Genomic DNA, 19781 nt, shown 5'->3' with positions numbered 1-19781 from the left:
GGTCAACAATACTAAGATTGGTTTGACGCAGCTCTGCACTCAATTCTCCCATCAGCTCATCTTTTCACACCAACGCATTTTTCTCTTTCAAATCCTTCTTTTCCTGTTCCATATATTTTGTTCGAGATCTTCTTTCTCCGTTCTTGCCTTCTACTTGTCTTACGACGATTGTCTTCATCAGGCCAGGGACAAGTTGCCTGTTGGATTTTTCTTTTTGAGTGGGTCCATCCCCTCCTGACCCCCTGTCAAATACCATTGAGTGTCTCGCAGGGTGTTATGTAGATGTAAATGTATTCGTGTCAATGAGTCGTGCACAATAATATTAACGCTAGCATTTACTGAAAACCACGTGACCCCTTGGAAAATATGCGTGGTAAGTGGAGTGATTTCCTTCGGCTATCCATCTCTAATATCCCTCGATTTTCTTTCCATTCTAGTGGAAGAGGAGGTGAAGGGGACATACCCGTGCGTGACAATGACTGAAGGTGATGCAAAGGAGAGGGGTGGGAAGGAAATTGTGAGAAGCAGGCGTGGCTTAGCAGACAAGGAATTGTATGTGGATGATTGCAGGCTTCAGTCGACGTTTGCGGAAAGGTAAGGCAACTTGAAGTCAATCGTCTAGGGCGAAACTACGTGAAAATTCTCGCCGAATTGAGAAAATTTTTATCTTTGATATATCTTGAATGTTTAAAACACAGGCTTTTTCAGGAAGAATCCGGCTAAAGTACAAGAGGAAGTAGGGGAGACAATTTTAAAGATTTTTGTCGTGTAATTAAACATGGGATCGCAACTTCTTAGTTACTGACCCATGACAGCGCAAGCATTTTTTTTGGATGCACATTGCGGTTACCATGAAAACGGTTTTTCTTGGGTACCCAGCCTTTTCGAAATATTATTTAGTACTCTTGATTTTTAAGGCTATTAAATAACTAAGGTTTGCCGAAAATGTGCGATTATAATTGTCTGAAACAGTTAATTTCATAATGGGTGAAATTGCAGAATCGCATCGTTGAAACTAGCTCATTAGAGCTAGAAACTAGAGCTCTCGTTTAATGAAGCTCAAGCAGGCTACCACACTGTCCTACTCAGCAAGTGGTAACTCTAAAAAATTAAGTCGGTTTTACTATAGATATTTTCTTTATTCAGCCAGGCAACAACTTTTACTGGCCTTGCAGACTGAATTGTGGGTATGAATGAATTCACGTGGAAGTAAAACTTGAGTTCGATTTTGTCTCGCAATGGGAAGGCAATGTATGGAAAGATTTTTTTAATACCAGCTTTGTTGCAATAGAATTTTTATTGCCGTATTGGCCGGTTATACATCGTCACAAGGCTTAAAATTGCGTGATAATCCAAGTTGATCCCAGGGAAATACAATCAGGCGTCCTTTTTGTTGCAGAAATAATTTATTCGTACATTATACATGGTGGAGAAAAATTGTGCTACGAAATTTCTGACCTTATTAAGCCGAGACCAGTAGGAACCAAAATTACTAATAATGTTTAGGTCGAAAACACACCGTACAGAAACTATGAGCCAAGCGTTCCGGTAAGCCATTAGTTTGCTCACAATCAGTTCCCGGACATCTCCGGCAGGCGAAACAATCGAGATCATGAGTTGACCAGGGCATCCGGCAACAGGGCAAACTCGTGGCCGATCAGAGTGCTTGGCTTTATGCTTTTTTAGTTTGTAAATGGTGCGTTTTCTACGTAATCATTATTGGTAAATATGGTTCATCCTGACATCAGATTTTCAGGATTAAAATTTCTTGTCGTAATTATTCTCCACCCTATATATTCAGCACCTCGCCCCATTATTAATCGTATGACAGTTTATTGACCGTTGTGTAAATGAGCAAACGCACTAGGACTGCCGAAGCCACAGCCCTTTTAGTACCGACAAGACGTTGAAAGCACCGGCAACTGGCCTTATTTGCCTGGCAACTACCTTCGCCGTCTCGTCTGGCTGACGAAAAAAAATACTTCCGTAAGTGGTTGTTTTTCACGGGGAAAAGTTGCAGGTGTGTGCGAGCTTTCTTTGCGCGCGATGTGAAATTCACAGAAAACATCAAACGCTGCACGGAAGTGCAGAGGATGAAAAACAGCGAAAGGCCTTTACATCTCACGGCTTGAGTGTCATTGTAAGGCGACCCAACTCGACGTCTGTCTGGGCGAAAGGGAAGCCGCGGATGAATAATATTTTGGTCCTTATTAGTCCTGCCGTGGAATCGTCAACCATTTAATTGGCTTTAACATTTGACTCCTCTGTTTCAAATCATTTAAGGATGACGACTAATAAATAATAGTAAGATTCAGGACAAGCAATTTCAGAGCTTCCCAGTGACGGAGCAAATTAAGAAAAACAGTTAAATTTTTTTGTAAATATGTTTTGCTAACTCATAAGACATCCACTGTTGTCATAAATCAAATGAGTGGTTTTCATACTCTTATAAATTCAATGCTCTCATCTTTAAAACAATGCTTTCTCAAGATATATGAGCCAGTCTCTGCGTTTTTTTCATGAAAATGGCTTGAATTTATTTCATTTATAGAATGGATTAGCTAAGTACTCAATAAACTGGTTTCGATATGACCATACGTTTTATATTTGTGATAATTCTATCAATATATTGTAATGAACACGTAAGCAGTCTCTTATAAAGATGTTGCACTCAATATTAATGTTGTAATATTCTTGTTATTATCAGCAGTTTTTATATTCTGAGGCGAGAATCTTAATTTGTGCCTTAGTTGTTATATTTAAATTCCCAGGTAGTTTCCAGAAAAAGGAACATGTTTATAGCAAAACGCGGTGAAGTGAAGTCGCTTACTCTGTGATTCGACCCGAAGATTGTTTTTGCATAGGTGAGGGTGGAGTTCATCCCATTCTAAGTTACAACCGTTTGAATTTTTATACATTCAGGGAAGGGTGGCCAATTCTCTTCTTTGGGCCACCTCGAACATCGAAATCGCTCTCCTCTCTACTCTGTTATCGGGTAATTTATCAAGAGATACATCTTCCATTTTTATCCTCGATGCAACGCTTAAATAAGTATTGTCAAAGTCACTGTTACAAAAATATGAAGGATCAATCTAAAACCTATCAAAAATCTCCTTTTCTGCTGAAATAAACATTCGTTTATCTTTCGATTGAGCTGTGGTTGAATCACTGTACTATTCTCTACGTTTCCTTAGCGTTTAGCTAATTTTGTGTGATTTATTCTCATAAAAAACGATATATAACATATATTCACCCCCTTATTGTTCACAAGTTGAAATTGGCAATTTACTATACGGCTTGTCTGTGGTCGCTTTTGATGGAATAGATGGATTGCAGGTTCAAATCTTACTAGTTCCAATGTTAGCATATGTCTTACATGGGCCGAATCGTCATGGGAAACACGGTGTGCATCTTTTTCTTGATAATACGAATTATAATTATGTATCATAGATAGATTCATTTTGTTCTTGTAATGTCTTTAAAAATACGATTTTTAGCAGCTATGACATAATTCTAAAAATATTATCTAAAAATTATGCATAAACGTTTCTTATGACCGCATAATATTTCATTTTTAGGTTTTCTTTTATAGAAAATAATTTTTCGAGTAAAGAGCTTTATTTTCCTAGAGACAATGATGGATAGATTAGCGAAACTTGTCGTTTGGGAAAGCGCAACCTGCCTTTATTTCGTTAGATTTGGGGGCCACCGCTTTTTACCTTAGTGAAAAGTAGTGCGGTAGGATCCATTTTCTCTGGGAAGATATTGTCTGGAGACTTCACCATCTTATTCTTCCACGCGTCGTCCTCAGAGAGATGTTTGTCCGAGTTCGGTACCAGCAGAATATCTTTTGTGGCTCGTGGAGCTACGTCAGCTGCCCGCATGGAGATAAGCGTTGACAATAGCAAGCTCAGGAGATGCTGAGTCGTGGTGAAGATGAAGAAAGGGATTTTCTCTGTTGCCTGGCGCCCCCAGTTGCAGGAAGCATCCGAAGATGAATTCAGCTTGAGGAAAGGGTAAAATAATACCACACTTTGTGATAAAGGGAAGAATGATAGCTAGTGTGATATGAGTAGAGATAAGACTAACGTGGTTTCATTGAGGGAAGAAGAATCGGAGAGTCGAAATTTTCAGCTGTAAGCGCTGTTGTATCTACATCTACGAGGTACAGTGCAAGCCACCACCAGGGTGTGTGGCACGGGGTGATTCCTTACTAGGCATGCAGCACTCATCCTGGTCAGATACGCGCTCGCTTCTCGGGCACAGGACAACGACACGCGTTCAGACCATAAAATATGAAAGTGCTAAGGATACGAAAATGCAACCATGCAAATAATGTAACAGGTAGTAAGTAATACAAAATTTAAGTTAGCATAGTACGTAATTCATACATTAGTAATTAGGGGGCTTCAATTAATTAGGTGAGGTATTTAGGGGGGTACGGGGTCATACCAATTTTAACCTAATTTCACGTGGGGGACATACTCGTAAGTATCACTTAGTATTTTTTCCGCAAGAAACATTGCAAAATGTGGTTATAGACTACGATCTTAGCAATCCTAAACCTCAGAGTGTCTCTCGCGAAAAGTGCCAGGAGCGGGATAGCGCTCCTCCTGCAATGTCACTCTTAGATGCTGATAGTTCACTAATCATTCAATAGTCAATATTCACTTTATTTTAACATTAACTTTTTTCTTTAAATTATAAAAATTAACTTATATTACCAAAAATCCGTCAAATAATACATTAAAAAGGTGAAACCACGTATAATAAAGTTTTCCTAAAGTTTTTTAATATATACCTTCAGTTGTTTTTGTGACCTAATTGTTTTCCTAACCTACTGCAAAACCAGCAAAAATGCCTCGGCACTTTTAGCATAATACCAGGAAAATCGGTTGGCACTCAAATGGGCAAATACAAGTCTTAACTAATCTTAAATAAAAATAATTAAACAAATTGTTTTTTTTATAAATCCAACCCAATGAAGCGTAGATTAACGTATTTACATTGAAAATTCGCATTTCGGACAATCTCACGTGGGATTACAGGGGGGGGTTAGGGGGTCGTGCTAAATCTCACGATATCTCACTAAGGGAGGAGGGAGGGTCTAAAAATTGCCGAAATCACCTCAAGTAATGAATGCCCTCTAACATGCCAAGAAATCGTGCAGATAGCTCGTATTGACAATTACAGTAAGTCATTAACTATGCATGTACAGCTTTTTTACCTAATCCGAGTTAAGCTATCCGAGGACTAAACTTGAGCGTGTATTTTGGTCGCTTATTGTACGCGGAGAAAACGGCATCTTAAATCTATTGGTTCTGCAGAGCTTCCCTAATCACATCCTTGTGATCGTTTCTGCCATTATAATTAGGCTATTTATACCTTGGTATGTATGTGAATGTTACCTTGGCGAGTGGTTTGCACTAAAAACTGCTCTTCCAGTTTATAAATCAATGAATATGCTAGTTGTTTTATCGATGCTTGGTTATCAGCTTGATTATATTCAAAATTTGTTTAGCTCTTGGTAATTACAGCAGTTGCATTTATGGAAAAAAATAGCATTTATACTACGAGTAATATAAAAATTTTCATCGGGAGAATTCCGTAATTGTGTTATTTATGTAACTAGTTCATCTTATTACCAGCTGTAGCCACACCTAGAGAGCTAATCAACTGACTGACTGCCAGGGACGGATCCAGGATTTCTTTCTGGGGGGAGGGGGGGCACAAGCAAGGCCGTATCTAGGATTTTGTTCTGAGGGGGGCACAAGGATACCTCGTCATACAATAGGAACACAATGATAATGCGGCCGTAAAAAATCTTGCTTATTTTTAAGGGTCACGTGCCCCCGTGCCCCCCCTAGATCCGCCTATGCTGACTGTTATTCTACCTCTGCGGCGATCTGTATGTTTTCCCAGGATATAAAGACGGAGGTGGTTTATAAAGATTTTAATTAAAATATTTTATTTACTACCAATATTTGCAGTCATTTATCTGTGACATTAATGCTTAAAATTTGCAAAAACCAGATGCAAGTAGTTTTTTCACTTTTCTTAACAAATATTAATCTGAAAAAGTATGCTTTCCTTTATCAATTCACAAGTATTTTTCCATGATGTATCTCTCTGGTGTCTACCCAAATGCGGGGAATACAAAATGAAACAGCAAGCATGTTTGTATTTAGCCACCCCTTACCCAACACCCTTTAGGTGGCTCGCACCGTGGAATGTAGATGTGTATTCGCTTGAACTGGAAAAAAAAGATGCTCTCATACTTGATGGAATATGTTTATATGATTGGATTGGGAGGTCTCCTATTAGCTATTTGCAGAGGTCAAGGTTGCTGCTTAAAGTTGAAATATTCTAGTGTATGTTTAGTAAATAATTATATTAATTTTATATTGATATTGTAAATGCTTGTGTGATATTATATTGGTAATAATCGGAGTTGTTTATGAAGTGTTGAAATATTAAGCCTTAATATCAGGCGTTTTATATTTTCTTCACTGGTGTGTGGATAGTATATATTATAAGCAGTGGACGCTCTAGAACGAAAAAATAAACCTATTCATCTATTTTACTTTGGGTCCTTGCTGTTCGAATATTTTCTGGATATTGCCAGCATGCTCTCATTCCTCAACTTTGCTGGTGCGGTATTGCTATCACTGTTCCAATTCCATTGTTGATTCGAATCGAGACCATTTGAATTCCATATGTGACACATTATCAAACCAATTGAAAGGAAACGATCGTCGTGAGCATTAATCTACATCTGTTCCACTTTTTACCTCGCGTTAGATCGGCAACGTGACTATGTACGCGTGGAAAGAAACCAGCTCCAACCACGCAGGCGAGAGCTATGATTGAATATTCCGTAAAATGCTTACATAAAAGTTATGCATTCGTGGGGTAGTCTAAAAATCACCACGCCCTTAGTAATCGGGAGCACATGCCAACCTTTCATTTTTCTCTAGATATTTTTTTACGATTTAAATACGTCAAGTCACATAAATTTAAAAACACGATTTTAAACCGATTTAATGGAATTCCCATTGGAATTCGTTCTTAATGACCAAATTGGACCTGATCGGAATACAATTTACCCTAAAAAAATTGATGAATTCTGTCTTTTATCATAATGATTCGAAGGACATTGTGTCGGAATGTGGTTTGTGAATCCCAGATTGTTTCTGCGAAAACTCCAAAGTTTGTTTATGATCTCAAATCACCAAAGAAGGGCATCCAAAACAAAGTTGGCTCATCCTTTCCTCTTTGGGTATCTGAAGGCTTTTGATGACCTTACTAGTTCTCTGGTGAGTCCGCATCCCATTGGAGGTTGATATTCGAACATTTGTCCACCCGGTTTTTAGGCATTGTCAGCGTCTGATCCTTATTGATTAAGAAGGACCTCTCATTGGACGGGGACTGAATTGCAATAAGGATTCAGGAAGGACTTATGACACTTCTATCTCGTTTTTCTTCTTGTTTTCAGCCGAACCAGTCTCTCGCATATTCGTCGAAACCATTTTTAGACTTGTCGTCCGCTTTGGATCCAAGTGAAGACTTTTATTTTTCCTCCAGGTTCTTGGTCGGTGTGGAGAACCTCCACTCAGTGAATCACTATACCGGTTTTTGGATAAAATTAGCTAAATAGAAAGGGTATACTCGACGAGAAATTAGCTTTACAGCTGTAGAAAATACTTTATAAATAAAAAATGTAAATAGCACGCTTTTTCCAGAAACAATAGGTATAAAATGCATTCATAAAAATGTAATAATAACGTTTATTATCGTGGGCTACTCTTCGCCCCTGAAATAATGAAGTAAAATTCTTCAAATTAATACAATTTTGATATTCAAAAATTAGATTAGTAATACAGTGACAAGCTCAATATACACAATAGAATACTATGTTATACTATGATGACAGGCAAAATAAAAAAATAAAAAAAATCGAATTCATAATACAGTACCTATTATTGCAGAGAGCATAACTAGGAAAACACCTAGGATATCTCAAATAATAATATTTTTAAATTCAAAAACTAGATAAAATACAGTGATAAACTCATTATACGAAATAGACTCAGTTATACAATGATGACAGGCAAGCAAAAAATAAAAAAAGAAATGAAAAAACTCTTTGTAAACTTGGAATTTATTGTACAGCCGTACATATTATTGCAGAGATCACTAATAGGATGTCGTATCAAATATACGATTAAGCATGTAAACCTTGAGGAAAAAGGTAGTTAATGATAACAGTAATAATAGCTTTAAATAAAATAGCTTTTCATCACTTGAAGAATAAGGCGTTGGTGCTGATTATGTTTTTTAGTGCAGAAGAGTCTGATAGGTGAGCAAGGATAGGCACGTTGTATTAGTATCTAAACCTAAACAGCACCCACACTTTATTCTCCGTGTGGTGAAAATCATTTTGTTCAGGGGCGGTCTGGCCAGGTCGGTTGGACGGCGATCTCCGAGGGCACTGATCCTAAGGAGGGGGGAGGCACAACGCTCGTGTCTACCTTGAAACGCATGAAAGATAGAATTAAAAAAAGACTCAGATTACTTGAACCAAAGTTTTCTTTTGCAGTTAGAAAATAACACTTTTTTAACAGGTGCTTTATTTACAAGGTACTAATAGGGTGGTTTCATATTATTTTTTTATTTCCTAAATCGAAAGATTATTACTCCTGGAGTACGTATTTCACGCTTTTAGATTTTTAAATGAAGACATCTATTTTTCGCGGTTGAATGAAAACTGAAAATTTTCAAGCTCGCAGAAACGCTAAATATGAATGCTGGGAAAAGCCCGTGTGACGTCATTCTGCTTTCGGCCGCCGTTGTGTGAGGCTATGAGCACCGCTACGATACAGAATGCTGGCAGGTAGCAGAGTACGATGCTAGCAGGTAGCGCTTGGCTTAAATAAGGATTAATAATGCCCTATCGAACGAAGGAAACTTTCCGATCTTAGGCAATTTTAACAGGTAATTATTAAGAGATGTTTCCCTGCAGTCTGTGCCGCATGCATGCATTGGTAAGCTCAGACGATGTAAAACTCCTATCTACTCGTATAGCATCTAGGTCCCTGTGACATCACGTGGAGTGGCATCGCATGGGCACCATTCTGGCTTTTTTCAAATGAGGTTGAAATTGAACATTAAAATTCGTCTAAACTGGGATTTCTAAAACCAAATAATTTGTATATTATGAATACACTAATGGTGGGTCAGGAATCGCAATCAATTCCTTTCGTTTTCTTTATTGTATTGTAAGTGCATTAACGCCTGCCAGGGTTTTCCGGTGTTGGAACAAAGCGGACTGGCCAGCCATTAACCGCGTACTCTCTCTTCTTCCTTGGGACCTCCTGGAGTGCGGGTCCCCTGTCGAGGCCCTTCAACTATTTTATGACCTTCTTCATGCTGTTATCGCGGATTACGTCCCCTTGCGACGAGTGTCGAAGAAGCGGCCCATCTGGTTAACCCGAGAAACCTCTTTAGCGCTAAAAAATAAACGAGCCGCTTGGAAACTATGTAAGCGTCACCCCAGTCCTCAGACCCGTGAGACCTTTGCAAACCTCCGTCGCCACACCCGCTACCTTCTTCGCCGTGACTACGCTAACTACGTGAAAGGGATTTTGGACGATATTAATGTTAATTCTAAAAGGTTTTGGTCCCTCGTTAAGGCGAAAAGAAGAACAGCTCGCATCCCTAGCACACTATCTGCTGGTCGTGTATCGTATACAGGGGACTCTAGGCCTTCAGCATTCAACAATTACTTTCATTCCAATTTCGCCCATTCTCTTCCGAACACCTATCTCCCTCCTGTACAGCCTATTTCCACTCATTCCCTCGGATCTGTCTCCACCACTCCTCCAGAAGTGTTATCTTATTTGTCGTCGTTGCCCACGGCGAAATCAACTGGTTCCAATGACATTAGTTCATTATTTCTCAAACGTACATCTACCAGTCTTTGCATTCCAATCTCAAAAATCTTCAACAGGTTCTTTTCATCTGGAATTTTTCCTACTCAATGGAAAAAATCAAATGTAACCCCCATTTTGAAATCTGGCCCTAGGGACATAGTTGAGAACAATCGACCCATTTCAATATTACCAATTTTATCTATTATCTTTGAACGCATTATCCATAACCGCATACTTCATTTCACTCTCCCTTACATATCGCCTTCGCAGCATGGCTTTCTTCCTGGGGGGTCCTGCCTGACCAATCTCTCTATACTGCACCATCATATAATTTCTGCTTTCGAAAACAGGTCCCAGCTGGATGTCTGTTACATTGACTTTTCTAAAGCTTTTGATTCTGTTAATCATACCCTCCTCATCCATAAAATCCAGTCGCGTTTTAATATTCATGGCACTCTCTTATGTTTAATCTCTAATTTCCTGAGTTCCCGCAGCCAAAGAGTTCTAATAGAAGGTTTTTCGTCGAATTACTTACCCGTTTCTTCTGGCGTGCCTCAAGGCAGTGTATTAGGCCCACTTCTGTTTGCTCTTTACGTTGACGACATTGTTGATGACATTCTTCCCTCTAGTTGTGGTGTTCTCCTCTATGCCGACGATTGTAAAATATTTAAAAGGGTTAACACCGCGGCTGATTCCCTGGTTTTACAAACTGCTCTTCAATCGCTAGAGAAATGGTGCAATAAATGGCAGTTGTGTGTGAATCCTGGAAAATCTACTGCGATGTCTTTCTCGCTGAAGAAGAGCACTATCACCTCCACTTATACACTAAATAATCAACCCATTCCCTCTGTCTTATCCCACTCCGATTTAGGCGTCACTTTTGACCAAAAGTTAACCTTTTACGAACATATAAAAACCGTTGTTAACAAGGCTATGGCAGTGGTTGGGACCCTTTATCGCATGAGCGAGATATCCGAACCGAGTGCCTTAAAATCAGTATTCATTGGATGTGTGCAACCCATCCTCGAATATTGCTCCCCCATTTGGTCAACTGCTTCTCCCACCACACTAAAATTAATCAACCGTCCACTCAATTTCTTCTTAGCAATAGTTCGACACCGCATACCTCACCTCAGATTCTCTTCACGTGCCGAAATACTTCTTTCACTTGGATTATTACACCCCAACCACCGCAGACTGATATTAGACATCAAATTTCTTTACCGCATCTTAAATGGGTCCTTCAGATCCAGTGATCTCCTATCCTTCTTTTCACTACGCATTCCTGCTCGCAAAACCCGCAATACTGAACTTCTACACCAGCCCAACTTCCGTCTGGCAATATCTCAACGATCCCTCTTTTCCCGCCTACCTTCTATTTTCAATTCAGTCTCCAATACTTCTTCCTCTCTTGACATCTTCGCCTCCCGCTCTAATTTTAATAACCAAGTGAAAAGTCTATCTTTCTGACACTGACCTTTTGTATCTGTTGTATAAGCTGAAAATGATTGTTACTTATGATATTAATTTTTTACATGTTCATTATTATATTTATGTAATTTATTTTGTTTATAAGCCCAATGTAAAGGCCTTAGTGCTGTTTTTGGTGTGACATAAATAAATAAATAAATAAGAAGATTAAGATATAAAAAATAAATAAAATAAAGTTGCCAGAAGATAAAAGAGAACCTGATGTTTTTCTGAGAGGGTTATTCAAAAAGGTTTTTTTGTAGTTCTTTTTGGCTTCAAGGAAGTTTCAAGGAATAAATTCACTAAAAATAATAATAGAACCATAATAGTTATTACACTTTGTTAGCTGTGAAATTCTCACTTTTCTCTGTATTAAAAATTGCTATTTTTTACTTTTACATAGTTTTTAAGAGGCAGAATATCATTAAAACACATTTCCGGATTTGCTAAAATTTTAAAGGAGATGATCCCCGAATCCCTCATGAAGGACGGCCTCATCATGAGGCCTAGCCGAGGGCCCCTAATCACCTCAGACCGCCCCTGGTTTTCTTTAATTTTTAGTGAATTTGATACTGTTTATAAAATTATAATTATAACTTATAGCTTTGATAGTGATCAAGTTTTAATGTTTTTTTAACACAATATTCAAATCACAGTTTCACTTTTTTATATACCTGGTTTATTTCTCAATGGGTCATTATGATTGTGAAATTTTCCTTATTGTGTTTATTTATCCATTCCGGATGAGTCATAATACATTAGTTCAATGAATCATAGATATGACGTTTACTAAACGCTTTTAATTGCCCTCCGTTTACAGTATATGGCAATGGTTTCGATTGGGAAAGTTCCAGCTGGTTGGAATTAGGTTATCAGCTCTCATTAGGCGGTTCGCTGTTTTGTTTCGACGCTAGCTATCACTGCGCTAATAGTGCTAATGGTGTGTTCGATTACTCTCAATGGTAGAATGCTAATTTAATGATAATGAAACCAAGTGATAAAATTTCCAATTGCTCAATGTTAGTACTATTTACTGCTTTCTGTTGCAAAGGCCTTAGAAAAGAAGATGTGAAATCTATTAATTGATCCGTTCGTTTCCTAATATGCTATTATTTAGTTTATTTTCCACCATATCTTACGAACACCAAAATACAATGGTAGGTCGGACCATAAAACTAAAATAAAAGAGATATATTGTAGAACAGATGGATCCAGAATGTTACTAATTCCGCGATTGATAAGTACTATAACCGCAGCGTTATGACTGAAGAATACAAAAGTTGCCATGCAGTGTAGCCAGGGGAGTTTCCGGTGGCTCCTGCCCCACCCCCGAAATATATAAACACAATTATTTTCCTTCATAAAAGAAAACAAAATATTGAAAAAGCATGGATTAAAAAATATTTTTTAACAATTGAAGTTTTTCGATCATGAAAAGTGTTACAATTTTTTAAAACCCATTACCCTGATTTTCAATAAAAATTTCCCCCTGGTTTTGGCCGCCCCCCACCCCCACTGAGTGTAGCCTACTAACCTATGCATTCCTTAATGCATGTTTCTGAACTTCATTGGTAATTTTTAACAGCATGTTTAGCATATTATACCTTCATAGGTGGATTGCCTTTTTAAGTGGTAGGCAAGTTTGGCCTTTGTATGGATGTAGAAGTATACTTTGTTAGTATGAGTAACATTTTTATACCCGTGTGGGAATCCTCTTGCATGCTGAATGCATAGTGATTGATCATACCCTGCCAAAACCCTAGAGGTGGCTCACATATTTTTATTTAGATGTAGATTATAAAATCAATGAGACGTTATGAGGTGGTTGGTCGGAGTGACAAAAAACGTTTGGAAGGAAATAAACCTGAAACCATAAAAAATACCAATGAAGTTAAGAAACATGCATTAAGGATTAGATAAGTTAGTAGGCTACACTACATGACAACTAGTCTATTTTTAAGGCCTAACGCTGCGGTTATAGTCCCTTATCAATCGCAGAAGTATTGACATCCTGAATCTATCTGTTCTACAGTCTATCTCTCTTATTTTATTTTTATAATCCGACGTACCATTGCATTGTGGTGTTCGTAAGATATGGTGATGATGATACTAGATAATTTGATTGAAAAGCAAAAATAAATAGAGGCGAGATGATTGCTTATCGAAGGGGTCATAGTGTAGCGTAAAAACGTTCAGACTCTGATTCATAGACAAATATACACTCTGATAGACAAATATAAAATAATTTTTTAAATAAAATGCGGGGAAAACCTCACGAGGCCACTGACCACAACATTTTTTTAATCTCTCGTATTTATAAGCGACGCTATGCACTTCCTGGATGTCATATTTAATAGAATGCAAGAAGAAGTTAATAAGTCTCACTTGATGACCATGCAAGAAGAAGTAATGAGACGTCTCTTAGATGAACTCGGATCGGAATCTCTGTCAGACCGTAGATTGAAAAATAGACTAAACCTTTTAGATAAATTCAAGAGTAGTGTCTTTTCTGACGAAGTTAACCATATCTTGCGGACTCCAACGTACTACGGAAAATCAGGTCATATAAATAAAATAAGAGAGATAGATTGTAGAACAGACAGATTCCGAATGTCATTTTTTCCACGATCAATAAGAGATTATAACGGCAGCGATAGATTTCATAAATAGATTGCATGACTTGTAGTGTAGCCAACTAACCTATGTAAAAATTAATGCATGTTTCTTAATTCTATTATTATTTCTAACAGCATATAGTAGTATAATTTGTTAGTATGCGTGACGTTTTTTGTACTGTATTTTGTGCATGTGGGAGTCCAGTTGCATGATGCATGCTGGTGATTGATACCCCCAGCCAAACACCCTGGAGGTGGCTCGAAGGGTATTTTGTAGATGTAGATGAAGAAATGATATTGGGCGAAGAGCAGGGTCGCGCAAAATATCACTGTTTCAAAAGTAGTGAGAGACGTATTGATTAGCACATATTTACAACTAGGTATTTTGTTTAATTCTGTCCCCGTCCATTTTTCCATCTGATTAGATTTAGTAGTTCGGTGTAGTCAACTTTAGTATTTTCAGTCATTCTGAAGATTTTCACATTCCGACTAATATTTCTCCACAATTGAAACTGGATAGTTTTTTTTTAATCATTAACTAAACGATTTTGCGGTAGTCAAGATATAATTCCTGCTGTCTTTTGCGTTATGCCCCTGAGAAATTAAGCATAGAAAGAAAGGACTTTGCTAGTATCATAATTTATTAATATTGTTTTTATACATTTTCTCTTAAAAATGTTTGGTTTTTAGTTTCATAATTTAATTTCTTTCATACAAAGTTAGGTATCATTCCAATGGAATTCCTTTGCGTCATATATTATCTTATAATAATATTTTTCCTACAATCATCTTTACTCCATACTTAGATGTCTTATTTTACACTTTGTATTTAGGGAGGAATTTGACGTTCAATTTTCAAAGACTGAGTTCTTATTTCTACAAAACTCAAATGTTTAATGCTCTTGAGGTTTTTCTAGTGTTCTTCACTTATTTAGGTTACCAATTGAAGATAGCATCTTGAGGATGCAGAATTAGGAGGAGGAGCTCTTGGACCGTTGGCCTATCAACCCATTCCTTTCAGCAAAACAGGCAATCCCATTATGTCCAAAGTGGCTTTTATTGCGTCAGTCATTGACCCAAGGTCCGCTGCAGCTGCTGCCAAATAGGTAATGGAGGAATTTTCTAACATTAACCTTTGCTCTCGAGGTTTGAATCTTATTTTTAACCGCTGCAAAGTTCGTGAGAAGATAATCTGAGGTTTCAGGCGAGATGGACTGGAAACCTGACATAGTGAAAAATGAAAAAGCAGGAGCGATTTCCACAATTTTAAATTTATTGGTACTACCGGTTTCGCTTTACAACAGCACCTGATGATGCTGTATAGCGAAACCGGTAGTACCAACAAATTTAAAATTGTGGAAATTGCTCCTGCTTTTTCATTTTTCGTGAGAAGAGATTTATATTTCAAGTAATACCCACTATAATGTGGTTTCGTCTCATGTTCTCAATTAACTTTGAATTAAAGAAAAACATCTCACGAAAATCATCATTGGTTTTTTTCTGCCTGAATTTTTAGCTTTTGTGGAAGAAATTAAAAATCAATTGTTGTTCTTAGATATTCCACTTTCTTGCCTCATTAGCTATTCACAGCTTTGTCCAGAAAGGTATTTTCTGCAATTTCAGTTTCAAATATACAGTAAGATCGCTTACTACCAATTGCTTTCAAAGAAAAGAGAGTCGGCGGTGAGGAACAAATTGCGTTTGGCGATTAGCCTAAGAGGCATACTTCATATCAAATTTCAGCTAATTTACTTTTATCTCATTGGTCCATTGTTTGCATAGGCACACACGGTAATGCTTTCATGCACGCAAAGTGTTCAATGCATTAACCTAGCCATTTGGTAAATTCCTGAAATGAGTACTTTAGGAGAACAGTTTCAATAAAAGTTAAATGTACTTCATTTAAAATAAACTTTTTCGGGTCTTACCACGAAGTACCGGTACCTCCCGACGTTTCGCACCCCCTGCTGGTCAGTTGGGCTGCTTCCGGTGTGGGTTATAATCTTGAAAAGTATATATTTTAACCTACACTGGAAGCAGCCTGATCACCTTTGAAGAAACGAACCGCAGAGGTCGCGAAACGTCGCGTCGGGAAAACTTGTACTACGCGGTAAGTTCCGAAGAAGTTTATTTTATCAACCTTAAACCACGAAAGCCTAAACGAAGAATTTATTACCTACATCATTTCCAAATTAGCATTTGATATTCCGTCTCCTTGAGGAAGTAATGCTGCTAGTTACCCTGGGAAAGAATGTGCACAACTGAACAAAGCCATTTATTTGCTTCCTGAGGATTATACCATATGATTTGCCTTGTGTGAATGAACGAATGCTTTTATTAATGCTATTGGAAACTCATTTGAGCAAAAACATAAGTACAGACAGCATTCTGCTCAAGGTACAATTATTATGATATAAGCATAACATGAACATAAGAAAAATTGAATACAAAGAGTTTAAAAAAATCAAATCAGTTAGCACAAATATTCTTGCATTTCAAAACAATGGTGCTACTACTTTAAGTATTCATACAATTTTCTCTTAAAATATTCCGGGGTGGAGGAGAATTTTATTGAGGGGGAGAATGTTTTCCAGAACTTGAATGCTATGATCGGGAAGGAATTAAGGTAATGGTTGGTGGGTCGGGGTATGTGGAGAAATTTTAGTCCGTCCGGGTTATTCTGACGGAAACAGTAGTTCTGAGGTTGAATATGATTAATATTTATGAGTTCTTAAAGCTGAGAAAGTTTAATTTTCTGGTAAATTTTCTTCTTCATGTAATCATTTACCCTATAATTCGTGTTGTATCAGTTTTATTTAATTTTTTTTCATGTATTCCTGTGGATACCGTGGAAACTTCCATGTTTTTCTTCTAATATTTACTTCCTACTCTTGGGATTTAAAAAAAAAAACTTGTTTGATTTAAAAGTCGTTATCACGCCCTGTTCAAACTAATCTTCGACCAATATTATTCCTTCTTGAATTCTGTTTGACATGGCATCCAGGAAGTGCATAGCGTCACTTACAAACTCGTGCGATAAGAGAACGTATCGTGGCCAGTAGCCTAGTGAGGTTTTTCCCGCATTTTATGAAAAAATTATTTTATATTTGTCTATAAGTTAGATTTTGTAAGCTATTAACGCTGTGCTATGACCGCAGGCCGTCGATAAGCATGCATCTCGCCTCTTTTTAATCAATTTTGTTGTTCATCTAAATTATTTGGTTGCGTCATCATTAGTTTTTGGCTTAGTTCCTACCAAATGTCTTCTATCATTCCGACCACTCACTCCATACAGCTGTTTCATATCGTCATAGTGCCGTTCGTCCTCACTTCGTTCTTTGTGTTCTTACTTTTTTTTTACTTAAAACCATGCGTAAGCCAAATGTGAGAATTGAAATCCCGTTTGGGAGAGAGAGTTCACAAATGAGAAACCCTTTCATCCCTTTAATTACCACTACTGCGGCTCAAGATATTATAATTTCTTATTCCTTAACCAATACTGATTAACTAAAACCAATCTTCCCTACCTAATTCAGGTATCAGCCTATTTAACCATCTACCTATCTCAACCAAAATTCCTAGCTTGGCTAAATTTGGGAGCGTGATTCAGAAATGGCTTGCCTTGAACGCATTGTATTCTGTTGGTGAATTATTTACTCGTAGCACTTGTGATGTTGTATTCTAATATGCAGCCCTGTGATTGTTAGTAAATTTTCTCGTATATTCATGTTCAATTGAACTTTTCTTCTGACGAGGTCGGTGTATCTTCTGGATTTTTTTGACCAATTAATAATTATTTTTACCTTTAGATTTATGTGTTGGTCTTAGAAATATTTCAAGTTCCACTTATCATTATTTTATGACACTATACGTTTCAGCGATTTCGCGTTATTTTTAAGTGCATTATTTTTATTTTATTTATTATAGATCGTTTCCGCCACATCCAAAAGTTATTAGTATCCTATAGATGTAATATTTATATTTACTATCAGGGGGTAAAATTCATCAGCTGTAAAGGCATATTGTACGGAATTATTTATTCCATTAAGCTGATCGTTGAACTTGTCTTTAAGTTTTCAAAAAAAATTGAGGAGTTCATATCTCCTCTCCTCAATCTTATGCGGTATTTTGATAGGCATTCCTAAGCTTATGTGGAAGTTCTTAATTCTCTCATAATGAATTTATTCGCTTAACCTAATGTTTGCTTATAACAGCAATGGTAATTTGTTGCATTGATTATTTAAATTGAACTCTATGTATGTTTTTTGCACAATATTCGCTACGTACTCGAGTTCATGCTGCAAGGGAAGAGTTTTCACCAAAGACTGATTTGTGTAGTTTTATTGCAATGTAGGCGAGAACCGTCGTAGAAGCTGGATCAGCTAATTGTAGCTTACATGCTATCACGCGGGGAAACAGAATACTTAAATAAAGTGATACACTGATATACCTCTGTAATGAGTTTTGGTAAGAGTTAATTGTTATTTTATTTTTTTGGCAAATTCAATACTATCTGCAGGGCTTCGAAATTTAAATTACGTTTACAAAAAGGGAGAAACAACATTTGGGCTTCCAAATAATGTAAAGTAACTGAGTAGTGGAGAATAAAATGATCAGTTTTGGCATTACTCCAGAGGTTTATAAGAGGTTTAAGATAGTCGAGTTATTTTAGTACAAATTAAGTTAGCTATAAGTGCTGCAGTTGTGATCGATAAATTCATTCCAACAATGTGTTATTTCCATGTTTGCAATACAAAATATTTTAGCGCCTGACAATAAGTGTAGAATATGATTAGATATAATTAAGTGAATTTGTGTGTAGTCTGTCACCTAATGGGATAATCTTTTGGAGCGATTGACGTTCGCTTTCGTACGGCAGTAAAGACATAAAATGAATAAATATTGGTGAATACTCTACGTGAACAGTTTGTGTCTCCCCCCCCCCTAAAATTATCATTGGGTGAGTAATGTGAAAAATAGTTGGATTGATACAAGTAGATGAGCTTTGTTAAACTCTCTTCACCTGTTTTTAAAGAGTTATTTTCTGAAGTTTTCAGGTAGGTTGTCGTGGTTGCGTGCTAGCGTTTACGATCTCCCCTCTGCTACATTTCCTCATTCCCCTAAGTTTCTATCGTATAATTTTTAGGTCAGGGTAGGGTAGGTCAGACCTGAATATCAGCCAATTATGAGGCCATCTGCTTAGCTTAAGATCTCCGTGTCGAAAAACGGGTTCTGGTCTGCTGGTAAAATATTCCTAAGAGAAATAGGAAGAAAATAATAGTGATCGTGGTTGATCGGGTTTCAAAATGTACGTGTTATCTTACTGGCGTAATCTGCCACCAATTTCACAATAAATTCTTCTCTCATTATTTGTCGATTATTGGGAAACATTTTCATGTTATTTGATTATGAAGTTGATTTAGAGTTCATCTAAATAGACACAATACCCTTCGAACCATCACTAACTTGTTTGTAAATCTTCGGCACGCAGCATGCAAGAAGACCCCCACATGTACACCACACGGTCATGAAAATGTTGCGCATAATAAAAAAATATATAGGTACCCACGTTCATGCCAAGGCAAAACTTACCTACGGTTAGCAATTCATATGGGAAATCCATGCAAGGTTGGAACAATGGAAAAATAAAAACATGCAATTAGTCGTCCTTGCGAGTTACGCCATAAATTTTATTAATAACTATTGCTATCCTTAATAGGAAGAGTTATTTTTACAGTATATATTATGATTCCGATCAAATGCA

This window comes from Ischnura elegans, chromosome 9 (assembly GCF_921293095.1).
Source record: "Ischnura elegans chromosome 9, ioIscEleg1.1, whole genome shotgun sequence".
Classification (NCBI taxonomy): domain Eukaryota; kingdom Metazoa; phylum Arthropoda; class Insecta; order Odonata; family Coenagrionidae; genus Ischnura; species Ischnura elegans.
Note: the sequence above shows the minus strand (reverse complement) of the source record.